The sequence below is a fragment of the Aulonocara sp. 'chitande type north' Nkhata Bay genome, linkage group LG23, assembly GCF_057382095.1.
Source record: "Aulonocara sp. 'chitande type north' Nkhata Bay isolate Kocher_YH1m ecotype deep benthic linkage group LG23, A_spYH_male_GT1.1, whole genome shotgun sequence".
NCBI lineage: Eukaryota > Metazoa > Chordata > Actinopteri > Cichliformes > Cichlidae > Aulonocara > Aulonocara sp. 'chitande type north' Nkhata Bay.
This window is the reverse complement of record NC_141365.1, coordinates 39,135,263-39,162,296: the sequence shown is the minus strand read 5'-3', so window position 1 is coordinate 39,162,296 and position 27,034 is coordinate 39,135,263. Positions and strand designations below refer to the sequence as shown.

At 38.4% G+C, this 27,034-nt stretch overlaps 1 protein-coding gene across 2 annotated transcripts in view; it reads left to right on the top strand.

Moving 5' to 3' along the window:
• Positions 1-27,034, top strand: part of LOC147302384 (E3 ubiquitin-protein ligase Midline-1-like) — a 128,952-nt gene that overhangs the window by 25,478 nt on the left and 76,440 nt on the right. Inside the window, exon 1 of one of the 2 annotated variants that reach the window (XM_086283663.1) lies at positions 7,193-7,464. The exons of the other annotated variant lie outside the window; for it this stretch is intronic. The gene's annotated coding sequence lies outside the window, so the exon portion shown is untranslated. Of the gene's footprint in view, positions 1-7,192; positions 7,465-27,034 lie in introns of those variants that run through there. 2 annotated transcript variants of the gene reach the window in all.

The window sequence follows — 27,034 nt, the reverse complement described above, 5'->3', positions numbered from 1 at the left end:
AGCACAACCAAAATGCAACTTCATTCCTACTTTACACCCTCTTAAATCCCAAACTGCACTTCAAAGCAGACAATGTCTCAGCTGGTACCAGCTGTATGTCTTCGACTTCCTGATTAAAACCAGTCCTCTGCTGACCGCATGTGAACTTGCTCTTAAAAAAAGGGCCAAAGGTCAGCTTGAGGGGAAATCTGTTTGGCATTTTCCAAAAGGGCTTTTACTGCAACTACAAAGATGGCCCCGTGTTTTCTTTTGGTCTTATACAAGAAGGTCTGCAATTGAGAGCAAACATAAGAAGGCCTATACAGAATATCTCCCAAGCTTCACATGAGTCATACAGTAAATACTGTTAAAGATAACAATCAGTGAAGAGGGGAGGTTTTAAGATGCTCTCCATCCAAGTCGTAAAAGTGCCTCTGGAAGATAATATGCAGATGGATCTGATGTTTTTTTTAGCACGGATTGGTGGGTTTGAAAGGATTTGCATTGTTGGATACTCTACAGAATTTGTCTTTTTGCATATCGTTCACCCAGGATGTTGACCAGGGTCTATTTAAATACCTTGAAGTGCACACGTGAGGTAAATCCTACAAATCCCAGGCTACCCATGGCGTTGCTGCCCTCTGCAAAGGTCTTGGTCATAACCCTGTCGTCTTTTATCCCTGTAATGGTCCGAGAGAGGAGACAGACCCCTCTGCATTCCGCTCATTCCTGGTAGTTAAAAGTAAAGCCTCTTTAAATTCTGAGCGGAGGCCAACCTTTCCCAAATTGAGAGTCGTCATGGGACACTTGAAAATGAAAAGGCAAGAGTACAGACCCTATATTTTACCAAAAGATGGAGCAGCCTTCATAAAGCAGACGATAAAAATCAAGCTTGGAAATATTGCTTTGGGTTTCCATAGAAAAGCTTTTACCGTCACTAACTTTATTATCTGTCTCATGTTTTCTTACAGCTGATGATAAAAAAAAAAAAAAAGCTCTCTGGGTACAAACAAAACCGCAGCCTTGAATACAAACAGAGTCAAACTTTCTCGGTCTCTCTGGTTTGTGAATACATCTGTGTTTCTATGTGTGTGTCAAAACATCTCCACGGAAATGACATTTCTGAACAGAATGGAAAATTTTGTGTTTTTACTAAAAAAAAAAAAAGAAGAAAAAAATATTTTTCTTTTATTTCTTGCTTTAAAAGTTATAAAATGAAGCCATTATTATTCTAATACTCAGCACCCTTTTGTCTTTTTCCACAATGACATTTGAAGCACAATCACAATACCACCAGGGGCATCACAGGGATATATAGTTCAAAGTGAAAAACAGTCACGCTGCTTTACAGCACACACACAAAGCTTTAGCTACTGTGTGTGTGCTGAGAGACTTGAATGAAGAGTCCTCGTGTTCATGTTTTAATTCCAAAGAGTGCTGTTGGATAACTTCCAAGGGGGGAAAAAAAGTAACAGACGACCTGTCAATGCAACACAATACAGTATCCATGTCTACAGTGTTGCATCAGTGGAATAAAACATTTTGAGTCTGTGTACGCTCAAAGACAAAACTTTGTTTCAAAGGAAAGCAAACTCTCACTTTAGTGGTACAGAAAACTGAATAAATGGTAAGTTCAAAAGTAGGCAGCACTTTTTAAAGAAATAGGTAAAAGCTGTTCACGCAAAACAATAGAACAAAATATAGTCAGATGGCAAAATAGACTGGTGATTAACATCAATCAAATGAATAATGGCAATTTGAATAGTAGGGATGGTGTTACGGGCTCTGCTGAGACAGCGTCTGTGTGGGATATCCTGGATGGATGGAAGAGAAGTCCCACTGATCTTTTCAGCAATTCTCACCACTCTCTGTAGCGACTTCTTCTCTGGGACCCTGGAGCTGCCAAACCAGATGGAGGTACAGCTGGTCAGCACGATCTCGACAGTGACACGGTAGAAAGTGGAGAGGATGGGAGGGCAAAGGTATGCTCTCCTCATCCAGGAGCAGGAAGTACAGACACTGCTGAGTCCATTTAACTACTGATCCTGTATAAAATGATCAGTCCAGGCTGTCAGTTATCTCTACCCCCAAAAGCTTGATGCTTTTGACTACCTCCACAGCACTTGTTCTCAAGTACAAGTGTGGAATGACTGGGCTGTTTTTTCCTGAAGTCGATGATAATCTCCTTGCTCCTCTTAATGTTCAGTGTTCAGGAACAGACTATTAACACTGCACCATTCCACCAATCGCTTCACCTCCTCTCTATAGGACAGGTCATTGCTGTTCCTAATGAGACCTACCACTGTTGTTTCATCTGCATACTTGATGATGTGATTAGAAGCAGATGCGGCACTGCAGTCATATGTCAGCAGCGTGAACAGCAGTGGGCTCGGAACAGAGCCCTGAGGCGAGCTGATGGAGCTGGAGATGCTGTTTCCCACTCTTACTGACTGAGGTCTGTTGGTGAGGAAGTCCAGCAGCCAGTTACACATGGGGGTCCAGATACCCTTGGGTGTTGGTTTGTTGACCATCTGCTGACCGTATTGAATGCTGAGCTGAAGTCAACAAGAAGCATTCATACATGACTTCTCCTCCACAAGTGCCAAGCTCCGGTGGAAAGCAGAGGAAATGGCATCCCCTGTAGACAGTTGAGCTTGGTTCATTCTGTACTTTTAGTTTTTCATGTACTTCCTGTATCATCCATAGTTTCTCACTGGCCTTAGTGGGGATGTTCTTTATGACACAGAGGTCCTCTGTGCATTTATGGATGTAGGCAGATACAGATGTAGCATACTCCTGCACATTAGTGTGCTGATTATCAGTGGCAGCAGCTCAGAACATGTCTGCGTGGATTCAAAGCAGTTCTGTTAGACTTCCATTAATCCCTCAGACCAAACTTACCTTCCTCACAAAGAGTTTTTCTCTGATCAGTAGGGACCTATATGCAGGTATTAGCATCACAAAGATATGGTCTGATGAATTTACTGCTTGAGAACTGGTCGATGTTCGTAATTCCAACAGGAACTGGCGATCGTACACAAGTTTACTGACGTTATGCTGATTGTGAAAAACTGCAGTTCCTTAAATGACCAATGGGGTCTGACTCTGAAAATATGTCATCCTCAAATGTTAAAAGGCCCAACTTTAGAGCAGAAACAGAGTTTTGTGTTATTTATGCTTCAGCAGGAAATCTACATTGCAACGTCCATCAGGAGCGGAAACTCCTTTTAACCCTACACCGTAACCTTATATGTAACCTGACGTGCACCTCCTGAGAAATGTAACTACACGCTGGGTCGATGCAGCCGGCAGTGACTTGAGTGGCGTGGAAGGTTATGGTGTAGGACTAAAAGGAGTTTCAGGTTACGACGTAAGTTAGGACCCAGATTTTCCATAGAAGTCCCAATCAAGCTTAAACGTCTACTTAAGAATACAGCTTTGGTATGTGTATAGCTAGTTTCCTCAGTGGTACCAGCAGGATACTTTTGTAACTAGCTATCTTAAAATGTATAAGTTCTTATAGTTTTCATTATTAGGTGGGCTTTTTAAGAATTTTGCTACAATTACATCACACTGTAATTGTATCACACTCTATCACACTAACCAGCACTAACCAGCAGAAAGAAATTCGATTAATGTGTTTGTATGTTACTTAGCATAGCTGACTATGCTTGCCATCTCTGTGAAGCTAATATCTGAGACTTAAAAAAGGCACTCCTGAAACTCCAACCTTTAGCGAGACATATTTTCCAATTTCACCAGTCAACTCATGTTTATTCTTAGTTCTTAGATCGTAGGGTCATATTTTTCCTTTGACATTTCTTTTTCTTTTACTAACTGCATGTGCTTTTACTTTTCCTTCTTCACATAGCGAGGGAACACTTCACATCTTGCCGGCCTGGTAAAGAGTGTTCAGAAAGTGAGTGGTCTTGCTCTCTTGCCGGCAACTGACCCGAGATGGAAACTCTTTCCTTGTCCTTTTCCAAAAGAGCATTCTTTAGCAGCAGCCTCACCTCGACTGATCCCACTCCAACCGCCAGAAATACACACCAGAATCCTGCAACTGCAACACACACACACACACACACACACACACACACACACACACACACACACACACTGAGCATACACATACACTTTAGTCAACTTAGTCTAGGGTTTGGAATATGAAAATGTTCCCTGATGTTTAAAAAATTCACTAAGCATGCCATACTTTCCCACTTTAAGCGTATTTTACCACTTTGGCTCTAAATGACCTTATAAGAACTCCAAAAATACATTATCTAATAGGAATCTGTTAAACGCGCCAGTGAAACGAAATGCCAAGCATTGACAGTTTTAGGCATGCTGTTTGGGACTTAGCAGACCCAAACAAACAGGTTTATCTGGCATATTCAACATATTTTCACGCCAAACCATACAAGCATGCAAGATAGAGTTAAACCGACAATCCACTGCAAGAGCAGGAACCATGTTCTACACTCAAAAACTAGAGGAGTCACTTCTCTAGGGCAAAAATGTTAGGGATTATTTCAGATAAGCTAGCAATGAGCTGCTTGCTATCAAGTTTTTTTTTAAACATAAACTGTAGACTTCTCAAAAATGGTTTTGATTCAGACTTTCTGCCATTTCTCACACATAATCGCTTTCTCAAAATGAACTGTCCACTGCGTTTCAGACAGGTAGGCTTTCCAAGCAGCTGAAGATTCTGGATCAAAGATTGCAGTAATGACAGGCCAGCGTGGGCTGCGTGTGCGACTGACTTGCATCTCGGAGATTAATTTAAGCTGCTTTCCTTGTGGGCTGTGTTAAAAAAAAAGGGAAAAAAAAAAGGAGGAGATTGTTTTTATGGGGAGCAGCCAAAACAGCTGAGGTTTCAAGGTGGAGGGAGAGAGGGAGTGACATCGGGACATTGGGGAGGCATTTAAATAAATTACAGAGGGTGAATTTGTGCTGAGGACGTGTCAGGGGTGGACAGATGGAAGGTAATACACAGGTGTCTCATGTGTAGTGGATTTTACTCATCTCCAATACAAAGAGAACTTCATTTGACAAATATTTAACATATTTGTTGAAGTGTTCTTACTTTGAACTGCTGTTGATGGCATTCGCCTTTAGTACAGCTTCCACTATGCTTGTTGTTCTCCTAGTAAATAACAAATCATGGTCACGGCATTTATACTAATCTGTGGTTTTAAGCTCCCTAGCATAAACAATGTTCTTCCTCACTAACTGCTATTAACTGTAGCACAGCTGGTATAAATTAAAGTTAAATGTCAAATTCAACTTGTGTCTTTACCACAACGATGATAAACATAGTGTCAGTATGTAATATGTAATAAGAGATTTCCTCATCTTCTTGCTGCACTTGTATTTCAAGCAATTCAGTTTTATGTAACTTTTATTCAACAAAAGTCAGACACACATATTATTATTTTGAAGTGAATAATGTAAAACTTGTAGGCCCATACGTCAACACAAATCCCTATCCTGATGAGGACACACATCAGGTCTTTCTTTCAGTACTGGCACCAGCGTAACCGATCAATACAGTGATTCGTCTTTAGAAACATGCACAGTTAGAAAATGGAGCCTTAAATCCTGACAGCTCAACACGTGATTTGTGGAACAGTTTAAGTTCGGGCTCTGGATTCTTGGCTTCCTTCGTGTTAGCATGCTACCTGTGCAGATGCATTTGAAGAACTGACTTTGCATTGCAAATCTCCAAACAAATTAGCTATAATCAGAAATGTAATCTTAGCAATGTTTTTTACAACAGTTTTTATGTCCTCCATTATGCTTAACTACCAAACAATACCTGAAACTATGAAAGGGTTGTGATGCCTTTAAAGCAAAAGTTAATGTTGCAACAGTAAAAAGTGCTATGCAAACTGAAAACTACTTTACTACCACTTTACTAGCAGTTGGCAAGTGTTTGCAAACAAGTAGGCATCTTCAGACAAACTATGGACAACTGTGGCAATCTGAAGTTTGGTTCACCAGGCACTGTAAACAAACAAGCTTAGCAAACAATTTCACCTACCAACCTCCAGCAACCATTTGCCAACTACTTGCGAAATATAGATTTTCTCCAGTGACAAGAGGCTATTGGGCGGTCACTGATGGACTCTAAACCTGGATGACTCAGACTTCAGGGTTCCAGCTGCCTACAGCAAACACTCAGGAAGTTTTTTTTTCTATACCAAATGGTGGTTGGCAGCCAGTTGCCAACTGGGGCGACAATCTCGGCCTGAGTGACTGGGGTGTAAATATAAGCTAGCTCAATTAACAAGCTGCATAATCTGTATGTGCTGGAAGCACTAACTGGTGCAAAGCTATGGGCTAATATGGTGCTGCACTTTAATATACCAAGAATAGACCTGAAAGTTCTTGGACAATCTGTGCCACATAAGCAAGCCATATCTGTCATGATTAAAAGTATTATAGTTATCATCTATGCCAATCAAAACAGCCCTACCTCTAACTTTTAGCCTTAAAAATATCCAACAGGAGAAGTTATGAAAAAAATGTGTCTACTATAAGGCTGTTACGAAAGGGGAAAGTATCCATAAACACCCCAAATGCTTCATGTATCTGTAAGCGTGTATTTTAATGCTATGAAATTGGGCATTTTAACATGAGAGCCTGTGGGGACTTTGTCTTTTCTAGCATTTCAGGCTCAAGTAACCACTCTTGGAGCTGCTGTTACTGGCTTCATTTTTCACTCCCGGAGGTTTGGCCATTTAGAGGGCACTTGAAGTGACTGAGAGATGCAGTAAATATTTGCAAGACGAAAACATAAACCCAGCAAAATAATCTGGAGTCTGGCTTTTTATTTGTTCAATTATTGCATCTGAGACTAAGCAATTATTTGAAAATCCACTCTTGAGAACTACGGGATGTTTTTTTTTGTGCTCATCACACTTGGAATATGAATTTGCATGCAAAACATATTACTGCAAGGATAAGTAGACATGCACACCCAATGTCTGTTTGTATGACTGCAAGGACACTTGCACACACAGCGGGCCCTGACTCCACCCCCCAGCAGTTCAGTGATTGGCCTACTTTGAGACAGAGCAGCTCGCTGGCAGATTTGAATACAGGGAAACAGAAAGGGAGGAATGGACAGAGGAGGAGGGGATAAAGAGAGGGGGGCGGTACACTACTTTGTCCCGTCTCTCTCTCTCTCTCTCTTTCTCTGTGCCGGGTCAGGATGGAAAGGCTTACACAGGCAGGGGAGGAAACATGTCATGAGAGGTGATGACACAGCCACGGAGACGCAGCTACATCCTCTCTGAGTTCCAAGTTTGCTGCTTGCTGTTGCTTTTGCCACTGCCGCCGCCGCTGCTGTTTCTGCATCCCACAGAGGAGAGAGAGAGCCAAAGATAGCTGACATTCCCTCCCCCCCCACTCCCACTTCTCTCTCTCTTCCTCTCTTTTTCACTTTTGTTTGTGGATGATGGGATTTTAATCATGTGGAAGGTAAGGAACAGGAAGAAGAGAGGGGAGTTTGATTTGTATTTTATTTTTTTTTGTATGTGTGTGTGCTTACTGTAAGGAGGTGTGGGAGGTGTGGGCTGTCTCAGAGGGAGTTCTTCTTAGAGTAGTTTACTTAAGTCTCCCAGTCCCTGGGGGATTCCCGCATGCTTTCACCCTCCATCTCAGATCAGACTGTATTCTCAGTGGAAATAAGGAGTGGAAGCATTCAGTGCCAGCATTGCTGGAATGATAATGACAGAGCGGTGGCTTCAGGACTGAGCCAGCGAGTAGTGTGGAGCCAGCGAGTAGTGTGGAGCCAGTCTGTATGGTGGTTGAAAAGAAACTTGTGAAGAAACAGTTGCTAGACAGACATTTATAGCGAGGAGTTCTGAAGAACTTCAGCTTTTAATTTGGGCTCGTGGTCCTCCCTGAAGTGTGGCAGCTTCCACAGACACGAGCAAATCAGCTGATCCCACTTTAAGAGGTCGACAGGTATTAGCTGTAAAACTTTGGCAGCTTACCAAAAAAGTCTGTGTGTGGGCATTGTTACGTAGCATGTGAGTCTGGCTTTTTGTGACCCAAATTCAAAGAGCCACTGGATATTTTGGTGGTTGCTTGAAGCGCCGGCACACATAAAGGAGACAGTGCCTTGAAGGATGGTTAAAAGTGCACTCGTACTTGAGTACTTGAGTGTGTAAGAGCAGCTTCAGAGGTCCCAAATGTTTTGTCTGCTTTCCACTAAAGTGTGCAGGGAGTTTGACAGCATTAATTTGAAAGTGGAGATGTTTATCTGTACTGTCCTCCCCAATTCCTTCCTCCTCTATTGAAAGCCCTGTATGTGCAGATAGGATAAAACACCTTCGTATACAGGTTAGCTGCACTACATGCTCTACACGTTGTTCACATCCGCACAAGTCGCTCATTCTGTGTTTTTAAGCCTCCCAGAGGTCAAGTTATTGAATTTCTCTGTGCTGAGCCGTGTTAAGTACACATCAGTGCATGTGTGTGAGAGCGTGCATGCATCTTGTGCGTGCTGAATCATGTGGGTGACAGCTGGATAACACGGGCTCAGGTCTGCGAGTGCTTTTTCTCACCTGCGGTGGCTCAGCGAGATCAAGGAAATCCAGGTTTCTATGTTTGATCTGCGAGACAGTGGAGAACTTGAGGAAGGGGAGGTCACTGTAGCCTAACTTGAGGCCTTAAGTAAGCAATCAAATGCATTAAATAGAACTAGGTGCTGCTCACTTTTAGTGATAGTTTATGTTGAAGTTGGAAATGGCTTTAACCTCATGAGGTCTGATGTAAAGTAACCCTAACCCCTAACCATATAGTCTTCATAAAATAGAACTTTTTGGTGGGGAAAAAAGTAAATAGTTTATGATTGCTATGATTTATAAACCCACGTATTTTGATACGTACAGGTCAAAGTTTGGTCACCAGCAGATTACCACAGTTGTCCATAGTTTGTTTGGAAGATGCCAACTTGTCTGAAAACACTTGTAAAATAGTTTTCGGCTTGTGTAGCACTTTTCACAGAGACTGTTCACCATTGTCTATGGAAGTCATATGGAAGTGAAATTATCCAATCCATCCAAATATAGCAGTACTTATGTGCTCACCATAAGTTGCCATATACAAAGTCTGCATTGACATGAATAGACTAGGCAAAACAAAAAGACCCTCTCTGTACTTGGTCCTTAGCTGTCACTTTGCCGACCAATATAGCAACAATAGCATTGTTACGGTTTCTTTTCCTGTTTCCCCCCGACATGTTTCATTGAGACATTGTCAGCCTGGACAGGCTTGACTGAAGCATCTTAGGTTTCAAACCCCCCTTTCTCTCCCGTGAATGAAGACTGAGCGTGGGAACTATGTAGACAAATATAGCAAATGCTGGTTTTTTTTTTTTCATTTGTTTTCCTTCTTGGAGCACATCTGTCAGTTTATGTAAACTTGACTCAGGGATAAGGTGCACTCTTAAACTTTGAGCGTTGCTGATGTAAAACGGATGGTTTGGTTTCTTTGAAGAAGAGTTGTGTGAGGTATTTATAGACAGTGTAGCCTCTAGTTTTGAGAAGCAGGAAGCATTAATGGACTGCAAGCTAAGCAACGTGCTGCTATTGACAGGGTTGGAAGCCAAATATATTGTAATCCGAGACCCACAGATGAAGAAAATGTAGGGTAAGTTGTGTCACTGTTTTACCTCGCTGTATGGCAGTCCTTTCTGATGAGGTACTGAGGCCAACCTCTTCAGAAACACCCTTGACAAAAAATAACTTACTTTTTCTTCCAGAACACTGGTTGCTGATCAACTACAGCTTTGACTTTAGTATTCTCACAACATACTCTCACTTCCAGCTCAACAGTCATTTTTAATCACAAACCCCATCTCCTCTTAAAATTTTATTGTTGTCTTCTCCTGAGGTAGTTAGGGCCTCAAGTTAGGAAACATGTTTGGTTTTTTTTAAACTATTTTACTTTTGTTTTAGACTTTACCTTTTCTGAAGCTGTTTGGTTACATAATTTTTCCACTCGTAGCCTAACCACTCTGGAGCCCAAAGTCAGTGTTTGACATCAGAGTTCGTCAAAGTTCCTCAAATTTAACATTTTTGGCTGTTTCCATGTTGTTTTCTTTTACTTAGCCTGAAGTTAGCATATTTGGACAAGAGAGTAATGTGCTCAATTATCAACTAATGTTTGCAAGCGTGGTTAGCCAGCTGTATCCATAAACTGTTGAGTGCAATGCACAGACAGATACTGTATCTGCTAATTACTGCAAGTGTCAGACTAATCAATATCACCAAAACTCAAGACCGCTGTACTTTGCATGTGTCTTCACTAGGAGTCGTAACACTAAGTCCATTTGAATCTGTTAAAAAGTCTAACCAATCATGGCACCAGTTGATGAGGATCTCTAAAATCCTTGAATGATCGGAGTCTAAGGTAAAGCACTACAAAAGTACAATTAGGATATTGATTTTGGTGGTTAGGTTGCTGTTATTTTGTTAGTGCTAAAATAGGCTTTGCTAGCAACAGTGTATAAAGCAGCACACTACTTAGTTTCTCCAAAGTGGGGGCATGCTGCAGGTACAGGTACCGATTATGGAAAAGCACTTCATATGACCTAGCTTCAAAGAAAGTACAATAACGCTTTGATCAGAAGAAAAAATAGTATTCCAGAAAAACTTTGGTGGCTAATGCCGTGACAAGCAGACAGCAGTGCTACTCCCTAAATATTCTGTTATCTCACAAGCATGTAGTATCCATGATAAAACGGGGAGGTAGAACTCCTGAGAGTCTTATCTGCCCGTAATTGGTTAATTTGATCTTCAAAGCGTCAGCAGTTGCCTACTTCAGACGCTCGAGGGGTGAACTGCTAATTGCTATCTAAACACGCTTCAAAAGGGACAAGACATACTGGATTCCTTTCTCTCTCTCTCTCATTCTCGCTCTATTTCCACTCCAGATCAGTTCATTTTATCCACCCCAGTGCGTTCTTTAATCACCCACTGGATAAGATGAGAGTGCAATGTTGCTATGGAAACATCAGAAACGGTGACAATGAGCACAATCGGTTCAGTGAGAGTTGGCAGCTTGTGCAGTCCTGTGGAGAGGATAAGTGGTTCCTCAAACTTTTTATTTTAAAGTTGTCAGGAGCCTCAACAGTGTGCTGCAGTGTCTTATTAGACAAGTTTCAAAATTTTAACTATATAAATATGAAATTGACAATGCTTGTACGACTATCAGGCTATTACACAGTTTGTTCTACTTAATGGAGGCTGAAGTGTAGCCTTTTTGTCTGATCTGCAGTCGAAATAATTCATGTTTATACTAAAAGGTTGAGTGGAGGATTATACCACGGTGCAGTGACCCAGCACTGCAAATAACTTTCCACTAATGTGGCAATATGGTCAGTAAAACCTGTGATACTGAATCTTTCTGAACAGAAACACAGAGAAATGGAAGAAGAAAAATGAAAATAAATAAATAAATAATTGAAGTCGAACTCTTCTTCAACATCTAAATCCTTGTCTCGTTCGCTAAATGTAAATGACAGTTTTGCTTCTCTGACTAAATTAATGAGTGGCCACACATTCTGCATGATGCTTCCCCGCTGAACAAGTAGTTGTTGTATTGCCTGGTGAATTTGGAAATCATAACTAAAAAATATACTGATAAGAGTCTGTAGTATGGAGCAGAGTGATGTTAGTGTGGTCAAATTTATGATAAAAACAGCCTGAAATTTTACGGATAAAATCTAAAGATTTAATCTAGCATCCTTAAACAAATCAGTTCAATTTCTGTAAGTCTCTTTGCACATTGTTAATGGCATTTTTTTTGCTTTTTGGGTCATTTGATTCCACATATTATCAGCTAAGAACCTTTGACTATTTCACCATGAAATAATAAAAACACAAAACCTAAACTAAATCCATAGACTGTAAAAGATGGACATAGCCTGAGAAACATTTTGTCATGTTTCTCAGGTCTTTGTCTGAATTTCTACGAACATTATTGCTAAGGATTGTCTTATTGCATTGGAGTCACACTGGGTTAAATATGTACACTTGGGTTTTAAGGGGTATTTATTATTTTCTTCTTTTTTTTGGGTTGTATGGAAGCCCCAAACGCAATTTCATTGTTCTTGACAATGACAATAAATAAATAAATACTAAATACTAAATAGCCATGTGACTACACTCACTGATATTGTCACCTATGGATTTCTAATTATTCCAGCATCATAGTTGTTGCCATCTTGGCTTTCTGGAACCAGAAGTTATCACATTAATAGCGAATGCTAAGCAGTTTGATTAGCAAGCTTTAAAGATAACTACTAATCAGTGCTAAGTAACATATTGAATATGCTACACCAAAATTCAAGCAGACTTTCTGGTTTAGCAACATAGAAAACAATGTAGTTTGTCACATCATTGTATTCAAAATGCTAAGTGTGTTCAGAAGTCCAGTTCAGCGACTTAGGTTAGCAGGAGGTAAAGCTAGCAGGCAGCAATCAGGTACAGTTGCCTTTGTTGGCACACAATGATTTCTGCCATGCATTAAAAATCTGAATGCCCTGAGTTAACCTCTCCCAAGTTCTAAATGCTGCTTTCAGTCTTTGTAAACTTTGTAAACATTTTCTGTTTAAAATTTTTTTCTTAAAATGTCTTTATAATTTTGTCACTTCAACTGGCATCCATCAACTCACTCTTAGGTATGCATTAGAGTCTTGGTAGGTTGGAGTCTTTGTCTTATGTGGGCAGCATGAATTAACTTTTGGAGCCATCCTCAAGTAGGTCATACTTTCTCAGAGTATTAAAAAGAAACAAAAATGAAGATCCCAAAGATCAGCACTGCTTTTAAATTGTTTATGTAACATGACGTTTCAGTTTTACTAATGGAAGGCAAAATCAGTGATCCTCTCAGCATGCTGCCTGAAAAAACACCCCTTCACAGGTGTCAGGTTGGGGTGTTCGGTTCTGAAAAAACATTGCGGACATTTGATACGCATCAAGGGACTTACTCAATCAGCTGCGGCTCGGCAGATGTGTTTGGAATATCCATCATTCTTGAGGTCTTGGATAGGTTGAATACCATCATGCTTTTTGACATTCCTAACCTTCTAGTTCAACATAAACACAGATGACTTGAAGCCTTGTATTAAAAATCTAGTATAATTGTTAGCATATTCCACATCTCTGGTGTCATGACACAAGGTGCCCTGTGGAACAGGGTCATTTAGGCATTTCAGGCAGGTTAAACTGAATTTATATAGAAGTAATCAGCTTTTTCTTGAAGAAGCAGACGTCCAAGGTGACTGCTTGACAACAACTTAACAAATTCTCAACAAGATGAAATCCTAATTTCCAACAAGTTAAAAATCTTCAAACACAAAAGAAAATCTGAGTTTTTCCACAGAGAGATCTGTGCACAACTATAAGATATTCATTGTTTTATGTAGGAAAGCCTTAATAACATGTAAATATAACTCGATAAGAAGGATATTTTGCATCTGTAATCTTAATTGCCCTGAATAGTTCCCGAAAACCAGATCTTTTTGCATGCTACACTGCATGAGTCATGCAAATGCTGCATGAGTGGTGTTTATCCCACTAGTGCTCTGTTCATGCATGCAAACACTCGCTTACCTAATCTTTACCAGCTCTCTGGGGCCATTTTCACATCGAAAACATTTCATTATCCAATCAAAGTTGCTATGATAATTTAGCACTTCAGGGCATAACCACAGTTTAATCACTTTCATCTCCACTAGGGGATCCGAAGCACACATTTTGAGGCAGCATTAAGGCATTATAGAATAATTGTGCTCATGGAAGAAGACATTAACTAAACCTGTAGTGTCTGGAAATGCAGCATATGAGGGTTCAGTGAGTGCTCTCTTTTCTGCAGTCAGTCTTATGTCAAATAGCCAACTGAGGATCTTACTGTACAGTTTGAAAAGTGAACCAGAAGTAACGTTGAAGTGCATCAGCTTTTAAGGATGGGACAGTAAATGGCACTTAACTGAACTGTTGCTGCGGTGAATTCTATTACAGTGTGAATTCAAGCTAGTGTGATGTGTGATTATCAAAAGGTGTCAGAAAAGTGTGACATTTTGTTTCCAGCTAAGTGTAGGGTGTTTTTTTCTACCCCAATTCAAAAAGATGACTATTACACTCTCAGCTCTGTATTTTTGCTCTTGGACTCTACTAAAGTCACATTCCGTGATTCAAAGTTCAAAATGACGCTTGTTCATGTATGATGAGCCTTGGCGCAGTCATCCACTTCATCTCTGAGTGTTTTAGCTGCCTTTCCCTTTCCTTTAAGCCAACTTTCTTCTAATTGGCAGACCACATTAGCGATAACCCCTGTGACATCATTTAGAGTTGAGAGTAGAAAAAATCAAAAACAAAGTGGTTAGAGCTGCTGATTACACATGCTTATTGTTGAACCTTTGGCCACAGAGCCTAAAACAGCGCTAACTGTTTAGGCACACAGTGAGGATTTTGCGATTAATTTTCCATAAAATGTTTTACATTTGTTTATTGCATGAATTTATGGGCAATATGTTGAGATCACCAGGTTTTAAAAGTTATATAGGATATAGAAATCCTTTACTAATAGATGATAAAGGCACCTTTGCATGTTTGCATGCGGTGGGAGAGTACAGATCATTCACCCTGACAAAAACTGTCCTTGACAACAGCAGCTTTTGAGTTGTTAACATAATCTCCGCCCCCCTACCGCCCTCCATTTTCACATGCGCCACTGTACCCAATCTGGGTCACACAAGTGAGATCCCAGACAGACCCTGCCACACACGCACCGGCTCACACACGCACCCACACCACATTCACAAATGTCACCCTTTATTATAATCACTAATAGCCTCTGCATCCCAGACTATCACCAGCCAATCCTGTTAGGTGTGACTGACCGCTTCGAAACATGAAAGGCCGGGATTGGTCACAGCCAGTATTGTAGGAAGCTGGTTAGGGATCAGCATGGCAGGGTATCTGGAATCAGACAAAAGCTTTGAGTATGTGCGTGCGTGTGGCAACTGCTACTGTTGGTAACTTGTTAAATATCCAGTCTCATACTGTAGTGAACATGAAGGAGAAGTTAGGGAGGTAGAAGGAAGGAAGGAAAGGAAATGGGAAAAAGATTTTGAGTTCTAATCCTCCCTTGAACACTCAAAAAGCTTTTTTTACATTTAGCGAACTGATTTGTTTGGACTTCGTTAGCTTCAACTCTGGGCATGTTCCTCACCCAACTTTTTTGTCCTCTGTCCTATTTGGACTCATGACAACTACACCTGTGAGCAAGGCTGTTGAATATATAAAATTAATTTCCTTGGACTTCAAGATTTATTACATACAAGACGAGCCAGAAGGCTAATAGTGCAGGAAAACATTGTAGAAAAATGCTGGATGCAGGAAGATACTATGTAACATGATGATGTATCAGCTCAACAATTCTCAGTTAACAGAATTTACATTTTAATTTGTAAGTTTATTATAAAATGCTACTTTTTACAGTTTTGTCATGGTGAAAGTCACGGACACTGCAACATACTTTAGTAACTGAGCACAGTATTGAGGCATGTATTCTGATATAAAGTATGAACATAATGCAACACTTGTAGCACAACTAAATATTTTAGCTAATGTAATAATTTGGACCTGGAATTCCAGAGCTTCCCGGATGTGACCGTTAATTATTGATGGCCAAGTACAATGAAATTGTATATTAAGTAGAACGTTTAAACAAAAAGAGGAAGTTCAAAACATTTACTTAGATTTTACATTTAATAAAAAATCTGTGTAATTTAAAACATTTGGTTGTGCACAGTTAATATTAATCTCCTCTGACCTTAGCAAGGAGAGAAAGCCCCCGAAAAGGCTCCTTGTTCTCAACAACCGCACGAGGTTGAGGGTTAATCTCTCTAGCTCTCCAGCCCTCCTATGAAACCAGATTATAGGATTTGCAATTCAGGGAAAAACATAAACATTTGAGGGATCATTAAAATTCTTTGACATATTGGTGTATGTGAGGTGTCAAATGGTTTAGATGTTGGCAAAAAAGCGAAGCCAAGTAGAGGTTGCACTGAAGAGCTCACAAAAATGTAAATAATTTATTCAGCTTTTTTATAAAAATGTGAATAATTGAGAGCTGCTTCTTTTTCTCTCTCTGTCCCAGTTGCTAAAGTAGGCGATGTTTGTGGGCAGTTTAGGCAAAATGGTACCTGACAATCCAACGCGGACAGGTTCTGGTCACCTTTACCCTGAGCGCATTTTGAATCTATTACAGATTCAATTTCCATTTTGAAGTTTGAGCAGGAAAAGACTTTGCGGCGTGTAAAATGTAACATTAAAAAGGCTGACAGCCAGATATCGTCATGTTTTGGCTCGGCTTCTGATGCTTTGCCCTCTTTCGCTCGGTTCTAACATTTCGCTGTGTGTTTGCTATTTTCTGCCTCTCTGAGTTAAGAGCAAATTGGAACAGCGAGATCATAAAGTGACACACACATGCAGTGTGTATGCTTATTATGTGAGCCAGGTCAATGGGGATGACCTACTTCTCAGTTCTGCTCCATGCGCTGCCACAGTCGCACACGTCAAATCACCAAATGGACCCTGCACCCAAATGTGAGGTTTTTTTCATAGCTTTTTTGGGTGCTTATTGCCGAGTAATTTCTTTTATGCAATTTACTCAAAGCTATCTGGTAATGGAATCTCTCTACACTTCCACGTGGAAGTGTCGCTCATTTCAGTTGAGTTTTTCGGGTTTTTGTGCAGTTGAAGAATTCATTGTGCTGAAAAAAAATCTGAAAAAGCAATGCAATCAAATTTCCCTGAAGCAACATTTTAAGAGAACAAATGATCACGAATTAAGTTTTATTACAAAAACATATAAAACATATCAGTGTTTAGACCTGCAGTTAGCAACAATTATCATCTTCATTATGAGTGTCTCAGTACATTATGTAAAAGTGCAGCGCTCAGTCTTTCCCTTTAAATCGAACACAGAATCTCTCTCTCACTCATCTGGGGATTTTTTTTGTCTGCATCATTCTCTTGTTGAATCAGTTTTTAGAAAATGGAGAGAAAAGAAAGAGGTCCTATGAAAATTTTAACAGTTCAAACTACAAGGGGAAAGGAAAGCGGCAACCTTCGTGGACCTGACGTTAATGAAAGATTTAGAAGTCGAATGCAGACTAATGGGGGGAGCCGGGCCCAAATATAAACAGGAAGGGAGATCAAAAGTTAAAATTAGTTATTTTCAGATACATTTGTATGTGGCGTGAGTGAGCATTTGTCTAAATATGAACTCATTTCTAAAAAGTACTTTAACCTCTAACCCAACCCTGTCTGTCTCAACAAACACTCGTTGCTACACACACCAAATCTTTGGTAGTCTCTTTAAATACTTAGGGTTTGGTTTAGGATGAGGGTTAAAGTAGATTAGCTAGAGTACTTAGAAATCACAGGGATAAAAGTTGGGTTTGATTTAACCCTCACTGAATAAGTGAACGCTGAAATAACGGCCAGTTGCAAAAGGTTATGTGTTGGCATTCATGGATCAGAAACCATATGAAAGTTACTTTTCTTTTTCAAAATAAAACAGCAGGCATTTCAGCGAGGCATCGGGGCAATGACATTTGTGCCCGCTCAAAATAGAAATGCAGCATTTTGGGCTTGTGTCATGATGTAACATGAGATGAGTAGAGACAGAAACAGAAACGGAGGAAGACTGAGATAAACAAATGTCAATCTGATCCTTCTGAGCCTATCATATCTATTGAATATTATATTGCCATTTCTGAGGAAAAGGTCACTGAGAGAGTTTCACTGAATGTTATTACAGTTTGTGCTTTCTGACTGAATTTTTCGTGGTTAAAGCAATGAAATTAAACTGCCTCCTTATTTGCCTTGAGATTTGTACACTCTCAAAATCCTCTTCGTGGGAACATTCGTTGATTTTACATGACGAGCCTTTTCACGATGCAGTAAAATTGGTATCATTACATTAGCAATGTATCTGAAAGAGCAGGATCTATTGTTGAAATGCTTCCTTGTTAATGAGTTAAAAAAATCATTTTGCAGGCTCCCCTACATGTAACAGTCAGCAGCTTCAATAACCGCATCCTCTTTGAGGAATGGTTGAAAATACAAAAATGTAAGACAGTAGCTATTTTACAGACAGAAGCAGGGATGCACTGATTGCAAGCACCAACAAACAGCCAGTAAACAGTCAGTAAACAATAGATCTTAATCAATGTTATAACTGCTTAAATAGCAGTTTAAAAAGGTCTTTTAGCTTTTCAGGGTACTAAACATTTGAGCTGAGCTAACACCACGTACAGTACATAGTGTTCACTGGCAGTAGTAATTATTAATTAGTAAGTATTAGTAAGTAGTAGTAAGTAAGTATTGCATAATGGCTGGTTGAGACTACACCTAAACTAGCAAAGTTTCATGACATAATGATGATTATTGCTAGCAATTTTGTTTGCACTAATGCTAAACCTATAATAGCTGTATAGTTTGGTTGAAAACAGTTTCCTGTTGAAATATGACTCACCTGTAAACAGGCACCTTTAGAAAGTGAAAACATCATTCAAGCTTATTAAAGACTATATAGTATCATGCTAATAGCTAACACTGTATGACCAAGGCAAACGATTAAAGTATCGTGTAACGTGTACAATGGCATTATTACTCATTACACAGCAGGATAGAGCTGCTAACATAAGCTAAAATTCAAAACATCATGAATCTGGTTTTTTTGCACAACCTTAAATAGTTAAATAATGAATAACAATTGCAGATTGTTCCAAGCAGATAGATGAATATAGACAGAGAAAAACTGATTATTTTAATGAAACGCGACATTTAGAACTTCTTTGAAAGCAGCTGTTACAGAACATTTCGATAAACTAGATAAATATGTTGTGAACATTTTTAGTCTACACACAAAATTGTTAAGCATTTTAATGAAAGATGAAGAACAAAAATATAATGAGCCTTCTCCTTTTTTTATACATAGACTTCTATAAATTAGATAGATGTCATTTTGGATGAGGCACTATCCAGCATCCCATAAAAATATAGCTGCAAGTAATGTTAGGGACAACAGTTCCTGTTCAGAATGAAACATTTTCTTCACATGCTGAAGCTGCAGAGAAACAGAGGAGAAATGACTGCGGAGGAGTCTTCCACCGCTCATTCAGCTTTGTATTGCCCCCCACTGAACGCTATTGGTACTGACATTTCAGTGGTTCCAGCACAGCAGACGAGTCTTTCACACATAGTGGCAGCTCTGACAGTCATGGGGCACAAAGTGATGGTGGGAAAAATAAACAACTCTGATTCCATCAAGTTTTTCCTCCACTCTCAATGGCCTTTCTCCCCCCTCTCTCTCTTGCTTTCTCTTCTTTGCCTCCAGTTTTTTGAAAGTACTTCTTTACATCCCCTTTCCACTCGTTCTTCTTCTGTTTTGTGCTCTGTCACCTCAAAACATGGTTCAACAGTGTCACCTATGGTGTGTTGAGAGGCATTTCATCTTGTCTCACCTGCCAATTTGGATTTGTGTAACTATGCATGTCTATATGTAAGCGCAGATTTAGATTTGTGTGTGTTCTTTTGTCAGACTGAGGGTTTTTTTTCTCTTCATCCTTTCGTGCCTCCAGGTTTCCTCCCTCCCCTTTCAAACCTGTCAGAGCTTCGTCAATGTCTAACTTTTTTTTGGCTTTGTCAGGAAGTTATTTTTTCCTGCATCTACCTTCTCTACTTTGTTTGTTAGTTGGCTGACAGCTGTGTGCTGGAATGGAGTGCATAAAAAATAGTCCTTAGACTGGTCCAATTGATATTTAGTTCATTTATGCACTTTTATTACCTTCAAACAGACAACACTCATGCATTAGATTTCTTTTGTTTTAATGGTTATGCTTTGTATTAACCTCATTGTGATAAGTCTAGAGAGTCTGATTAACAAAAGGAAGCATGCTCCAGAAGGAGTGGAACTGTTTTACACTTCAAGAATACCTGAGAATTAAATAGAACTTTTTTTAATGTAATATTGGATGATTGTGGTCTTTTTCAGTGAGCTATTTAATCTAGTTCATCTTTTAATTAACAACAGTCAATCAATAGTCCTCTGCTATCAGTGTGGAACAAGTGGAACATAATGAACCAGTTAGAGGACATCCGATTGGCCGAGCTCACACATTTTTTAATATTAACTTCATCAACGTGGTTGGATTGTCACATTTTTTGACATCTTTTAAAAACAAATGCAAGCCTCAAACTAATTTAAAGGATAAATGTTTGCAAGTTTGCCAGCTAATCTTAGCCAGTTTGTGCCGGCCCTTTTTTCTGTCAGCTTGAGTCACGTTGAGATGTTTGTTACTGATAGAAAAAGGGGAAATTATTAAACATGTGCAGAAAGATTGTACAAACACATTAGCTTTAAATGCCCAGTCGCTTATTATTGAAAACTCATTACAGATATTAATAAATAGGGCAAATATAATTTGCTGCCCTATAGGAATACTTTAAAAAAATCACCTGATACACAATGCTATATGGTTTTATATTTTAGTATCTTATAAACTGATGATTACTAGATTGCATAAAAGTGCACTGAACAGTAAAAAAGCTGATGTTTCAGTAAATAGTTATCATTCACTTTAGCTAATGAGGCTCTACTAGAACCACTTGCATCATTCATTCCCCTCACAACTGCCATGGTTGGTCATTTTGACCCTGTCCTGCAACAATAGCAGAAATCCAAAGAAATCACCTTGAAGGAGGGAAGATGTGTCATCTAATTTTTCTAATTATAAGTAGGATTTAACAAAATATGTTTTTAGGATTAAGTTTTAAGGGTTTCATTAGTTTTATTGAAATAACATATGTAACATATTAGATATTAGAATCCATAGATAAACAAATAAACAAAGGGTATTATAAACATATCTAAATTATTTTATTATTATAGTAGAACATTATAAAAAAAGTTAAAAAAAAGATGTTTGGCTAATGCATCATATCTAATTAAGCTAAAATAAAGAGGATACCAGATTTAACAGGTTACAATGACCTCTTTTCAGTCTTACCAGCAAGTTAAGTTAGCCTAACTTAGCTTAGTCTTCCAACTGTTAGGCTAATGGTGTACAGCTATTCAAGGGCTTGTTTTTTTGGCTTTAAATGACAACATATGCATTTAGTTCAAGTTCTAGAGTTTGTCTAGAAAATTACTTATCAAGCTTTTCGGCATCTTTAGCCACAAGCTAGTTGCTAACTTAGTATGGCTACTATTGCACTGTAAAAACTGTGACTAGAGGTTACTTAAAAAAGTTATGGCAACAAAGTGACACTTGAAATAATTAAGTAGATTTTAATTTCAAAAGATTTATGTAAAATGTAGAGAAAATGTTAATTAAATTCAAATAGAAAACAAAAGTAGATATTAATAGAATTAAACTGTAAATATGTGTTGGATTTAGGGTCAAAATCTCAAACTGAAGGTTGAAATTGCCCAACTTTACCAAAAAAAATAATTGATATGAAATAAGTCTCTGAGAAAAATTACTTTGAATTTACTAACTATCTGGCAAAGGTTTAGTAAAAACTTCCTAAAATATCCATTACAAAGAAATGAAATCTTCTTGTTTTTTCAGTAAAACTCAAATTGGATTCAATAATTTTCCAAATAAACCTTAAAAATAATGACTGAATAATAAGAGAAAATGAAATGAATTTTACTTATTTTCTGAGTAAAATGAATCAATTTCACAAAGAAAACATCAAAACAGTAATTTGTTTTATTGTGGAAAATAAAACACAGTAATTTATAATATAACATTTTTCTGCTCGTATACACTGAATTCTCATCAACAATCTCCTGATCTCCTAAATACATTCCTCTGCTGTAAATTTGTTTTAGTGTCATAAACAGTTTATCACACAGCTTTGTGTACAGAGCAACAGCAAAATAAACTGCATGAATGTAAACCAGTTTTGTAAAAAAGAAATTAATCTTTAGACTGTAATATCAACATGAACCTGAAATTTGAATATCCTTTACCGTTTCCTTTATCTCTGTTACTTATTTATGATTGACTAACAAAAACTTTAGTTTGTCAATCTTTTGTTAAATCGAATCACTCAATATAACTGTAGAACAAAGGTTTTTCACTCATGTACATGGAATATCAATAATGTAAATCAACCTTTTATCCCAATTTGGATGTTTAACCTGAGAAAATCTAAGACACATGTAAGAGGAAGTAACATTTCTACAGCTACAGGACTGCACTTCTGTTAAATTTTAAAGTTGTTTTAAACCAATGTTTTATAGTAACATACACTATAAACAAAGAAAAGCTTCACTAGTGATTCCTCCAATTTGCTGCCTTTCAAACAGAATATTCCTAAGAAACTTGTAGGTAATAAAAAACAAACATTAAAATGAAGAGCACAAATACAGCCTGACACATTGCAGGTCATTTGGGTAAGATATGAATAAGATGAAATTAACTTAAAAACTGAAAAGATAGCTGCATCTAACAAAGACAAACCAAAGGTTTTCAGTGAGCTTACTTCCCTTTCATTCTTTCAGAGTCCTCGTTTAAGCCAATAACTTGTTCTTGAGGCTGTTCACTTTTGGTGAGAGCTTAGCACAATCCAGTTCAAGGAAAAGTTTCTGGAATACTTCCAAGGTGTATTTTAGCTCTTTGGGATAGGCAAGATCGACTGCATATGTCAATCCAACCAGCATTGCGCATGCTCTTGGAAAATTGCCCAGAGCAGGCATAACTCTCACACCCTCCAGCACAATGCCAATGTCATCCTCCTCAGATCCAACAGCCTTGATTTTGTAGATTTTCATCCTCTGTTCAGAAAGATCTTGTGACACACCATCCTCATCAGCATCCTGAAACAACAAACACATGGGTTTTCTGACTGTAGTTGCACACATGAAATATTTCCTGGACACATCCTGTAGCTGAATGACAAATAAAACATGATAATGCCTCAAATTATTTGAAACTTGACAAACACATATGAATAACAAAAACAGAATAATGTTTCTACTTCAACACTTACACTGTACTCTTTGATCAGTTGATCAATGGACTCCCCAAGGTACACCATCAAGCACTGAATAACCAGATTTCTGGTTATGTTATTGCTAGGATTGCTTGGTGACTGAAAATGAGCAAGAATTCCAAAAATTACCATCAGATAAGTGACCATTTATTAAGACAAAACTGTGAGAATTGGCAGTATTAAAAAAAACTGTTAAATATCAAATTATCATCACATGGAGCATTATGTGCGATAATTAGCTGATGTTAATGCACATGCCTGGGTGCTGACAGTCAACACAAAGGTATTGTCAACATGCTTGACAGGTTCAATCTTTAAATGTGTCGTTTTAGTAAATTACATTAATTTAGTCATTTAGTTTTTTTATCTAATTTAGTTTATGTTCGTCAGAAAGGGTTTTTCCTTCTTGGGACAAAACAAAAACCCAGCAATACCTGTACTTGTGTTTTTTTGTTTGTTTTTTGTTTTTTTACTAAGAATAGACATGTATTTAAAATACAATTAAAACATGAAACCCATAATTGTGTTGTTAATTATATCAGTGACGTCCTGGCGTCCTCTTGCACTGACAAAAACATGCAAACAAATTAGTGGAGCTGTGCACCATGCAAATGAAATTTGACAAAAAAATTCTTTAAATAAAATTCCAAGCTGAAATGTCTGTGGAAAATACCTTGGCTATGATAGCCTGCAACTTCAATCCCATGCTGATCAGGTGAATTTAAGTTGAGGGATCTTCCATTACCTGAAAGGAAAGCAACATTATCATTTTTGACGTTTAGTCAGCTGTGTAAAAACCAAGGAGGAACCCACCCGGGGGATTAATAAAGATTTATTTTATCTAATCTAATCTAATAACTTTAATCTCAGCCAAACCGATTTACTCACGAACAAATAAAACACTGAAAAAAACCAAACAATAACATTTTTAGGTTGTCTAAGTGACTTATACATTACGTTTAAACTGAGTAGCGAAACCCCGCGGTGATCTGAAAATGATGTGCCGGGAGTTGTGCCGTTCTCAGCGGCTTCAGTGACCCTCGAGCTCCCGGCTTGCTATCGAGCTGGTGGGTAGCAGATGCTCCGAAAACGTCTAAGCACTTTTGCAAACATGCGATATCTTGATAAACCGAGCAGATATTTGATGTTTACACAGCTACTTTCGCGCCTGAAAATATGTTAAAAGTTTATTTTGTGACCCAGAAAGATTACTAAGAGTAATTTTAAAACTTAGTAGCGGCCGCCATTATTGGAAACTGGAGTTCGAAAAACTGACTGTGGCTGACAAAATCACTCACAACTGACCGCAAAACCTTTTCATGAACTTTTAAACGTGGATGAAAGACGTTAAAACTCATCGGAATATACCGTTGATATTTTTTAATACGGTAAAACATGTGGTTAGTTAAAGCTGTTCAGTAACACAGTCGTGAAGGCTTGGAAAGTGACCTTGTGCTAGCAGTCCACTAACTGCCATTTGTGTAAAAATACGATACTATCATTACAGTGACGATTATTAATAAAATTTCGACGTATCATACTGTTTAAAACCTTTACTCAAAACCGATATACGTTATTGTTTAAACCGTGTCTTATATTTGAACAAATTAAGAAGTCTTACCTCTGACAAAATGGAGACGTCCACTCATGAAGCGCGTGTGTCCTGCACGTGGCACAAAGGATTATGGGCGGAAGTGTACAATGATTAAAATGAAAATGCTTTCATCAGTTAAATCTATTAGATTTCTTAAATTTTTTTAGTACTCAAACATTTTTTTTAAATCTACTCAACAAACCATTGCTGAATTTACCCCAAACAAAACTGTGTAAATTTAAATAACTGAACATCTCAAAATTGTTGAATTTTGCTTAGATTTGATTAAAACTACTCATACACGTTTTTACTGAGTAATAATTACTATTACTCTCCTATTAGATTCTAATTAACCCCAATCACAGTTTTTACAGTGTGGTTGCATGCCAGGTAAAAGTAGGATTTAAGAAGATTTTTTGTTGTCACAAAAAACTTTACACACCTGACAGGAGTTAAAATACAGAGATTGATGATAACTCTTCCCTACACAAGTCGTAGCCTCTTGTTGTAAAAAATCATAAAAAAAGTTGAAAGATTTGGGTTTGTCCCAATCTTACATTGCTTGCATTTAGGTAGGAGTAAATTTGGAGCTCTTCTGCCATGATCTTACATTTGGAGAAGTCTGTGTGTTAAGTTTGTGTTTACATACATGACCGCAGATGCATACTGTCAAATACTTGGGCTAAATAAGATTACATCTCACCCTACTACATAAACTTTGCTCCCTCATGTTGAAACTGCTCATTTAGTGATTATTTAGCTTCAGAGCTGCTGTAAGCTAACATCCAACGATGCTGTTATGAAAAGGCAATTCGACCAAAAGAATAACAGTATACGCTAACCCTTTCAACCCTCCAAGTTTTATTTGACAGTCGGAAAGCTCGGGTCTCACTGACAGATTAGTTGCCATTATAAGCACCTCAGAGAGGCTCTTAGATGTTTCAGAGTAGGTGTTTTGTGCTAATGAGTATGTATCACTGTGTGTGCACATGCTGCGATGCCAGTGTAGATGAGTGTGTCTCTCTGAGTGTTTGTTTTTAACAGTCCAAGCAAACACATACCCATTCCGTTTCATTTAAAGCATGCGATTGCCAAATCACTCCCATCTCCCACATTCAATTACTTGCATTTTCCTCTGTATATCCTTCCATATTTGCTTGATTCCAGCATTTGGCGTTTCCCTAAATGTAAGAGATCAAGGGCTTGCTTGGTAATACGTCTATGTACACAGTTCCCCCCATCCCATCTCTTTCACCAGCTCATCAGGTCTCACAGTAAATATCTGATCTCAAATATCACAGGTACTAAAAGTGGTGGTTGGACTGTGCTGAGCTCATATGAGGACAGTTTATCTGCAGCACTTGTTTTTTTGTTTTTTTCCCCAGAGGATGAGAGGAAGCCATGCATAAAGATAGATTAGAGAATGAAGAGGAGATATTCAGAGTGCAGCAGTCCACTCACACGAGTTTTAATCTCAGTAAACAGTGACATCTGCTGAAAGGGCCGCACCATGGAGATAAGAGCGGATTTCTTTCCTGCATTTCATTTCATTCCTTGCATTTTTCTTTTGTGTGTGTGTGTGTGTGTGTCACTGTCGTTATTATGCTTAAAGTGTGTAGAAATTGGAGCATGGTTTATAACATCAATTTACGTACTCATTATAATCAAATGCATTCATACTCAAAATCATTTATTTTTCAAATCTCATTGTTTTCAGAATTATCTGTGTGCTAATCTGACATTTTCTTTCTTTCTTTTTTCTTTTTTTGTGCTGTGACACATTTCCTGAAACTGGCAAAGATCCTTTTAGCCCTAAGGGTTGGTTTCACTTTTATTTCACTTCTAAAATAGGGATTTTTTTTCATTGACATTTTCAGCTACAGTAAAATCCAATTTATCTTCTTAAAATTAACCAAAAGTGTATTAAAAGGCCTAGGGCTATGAGTTCAGAAATGAAGAAAGCATGCACTGTTGAATTTTTAACTTGGAGGCAAAGTCTCAGAGGTAACTTGTCTTTATTAGAACTGACTGGAAACAGAGCCACACTTATTTATTAGCTTACTTGAGCACTTTTAGTTATATTAATTAGCAGGCAGCTCCCCTTTAATGCTTTCCAACATAATCAGGAATTTATAAAACAGTAAATCTTGCTACATTTTGTTGTTTTGTGTTTCTAAATTTGAGTTGAGTTTGAGCCTCTTCTACATTTTCTTCCTGAGTCTCTTGGAGACATGTTGACAGCACGGAGGTTCACGTGGAAATCCAGAGTCAGCGGCTCTGCAGGAGAAATGAATTGGCATGTGTTCTAATTAGCAACTGACTCCAGATGTGGCAGATGGAGCCACAGCTGTAGTCAATGTTA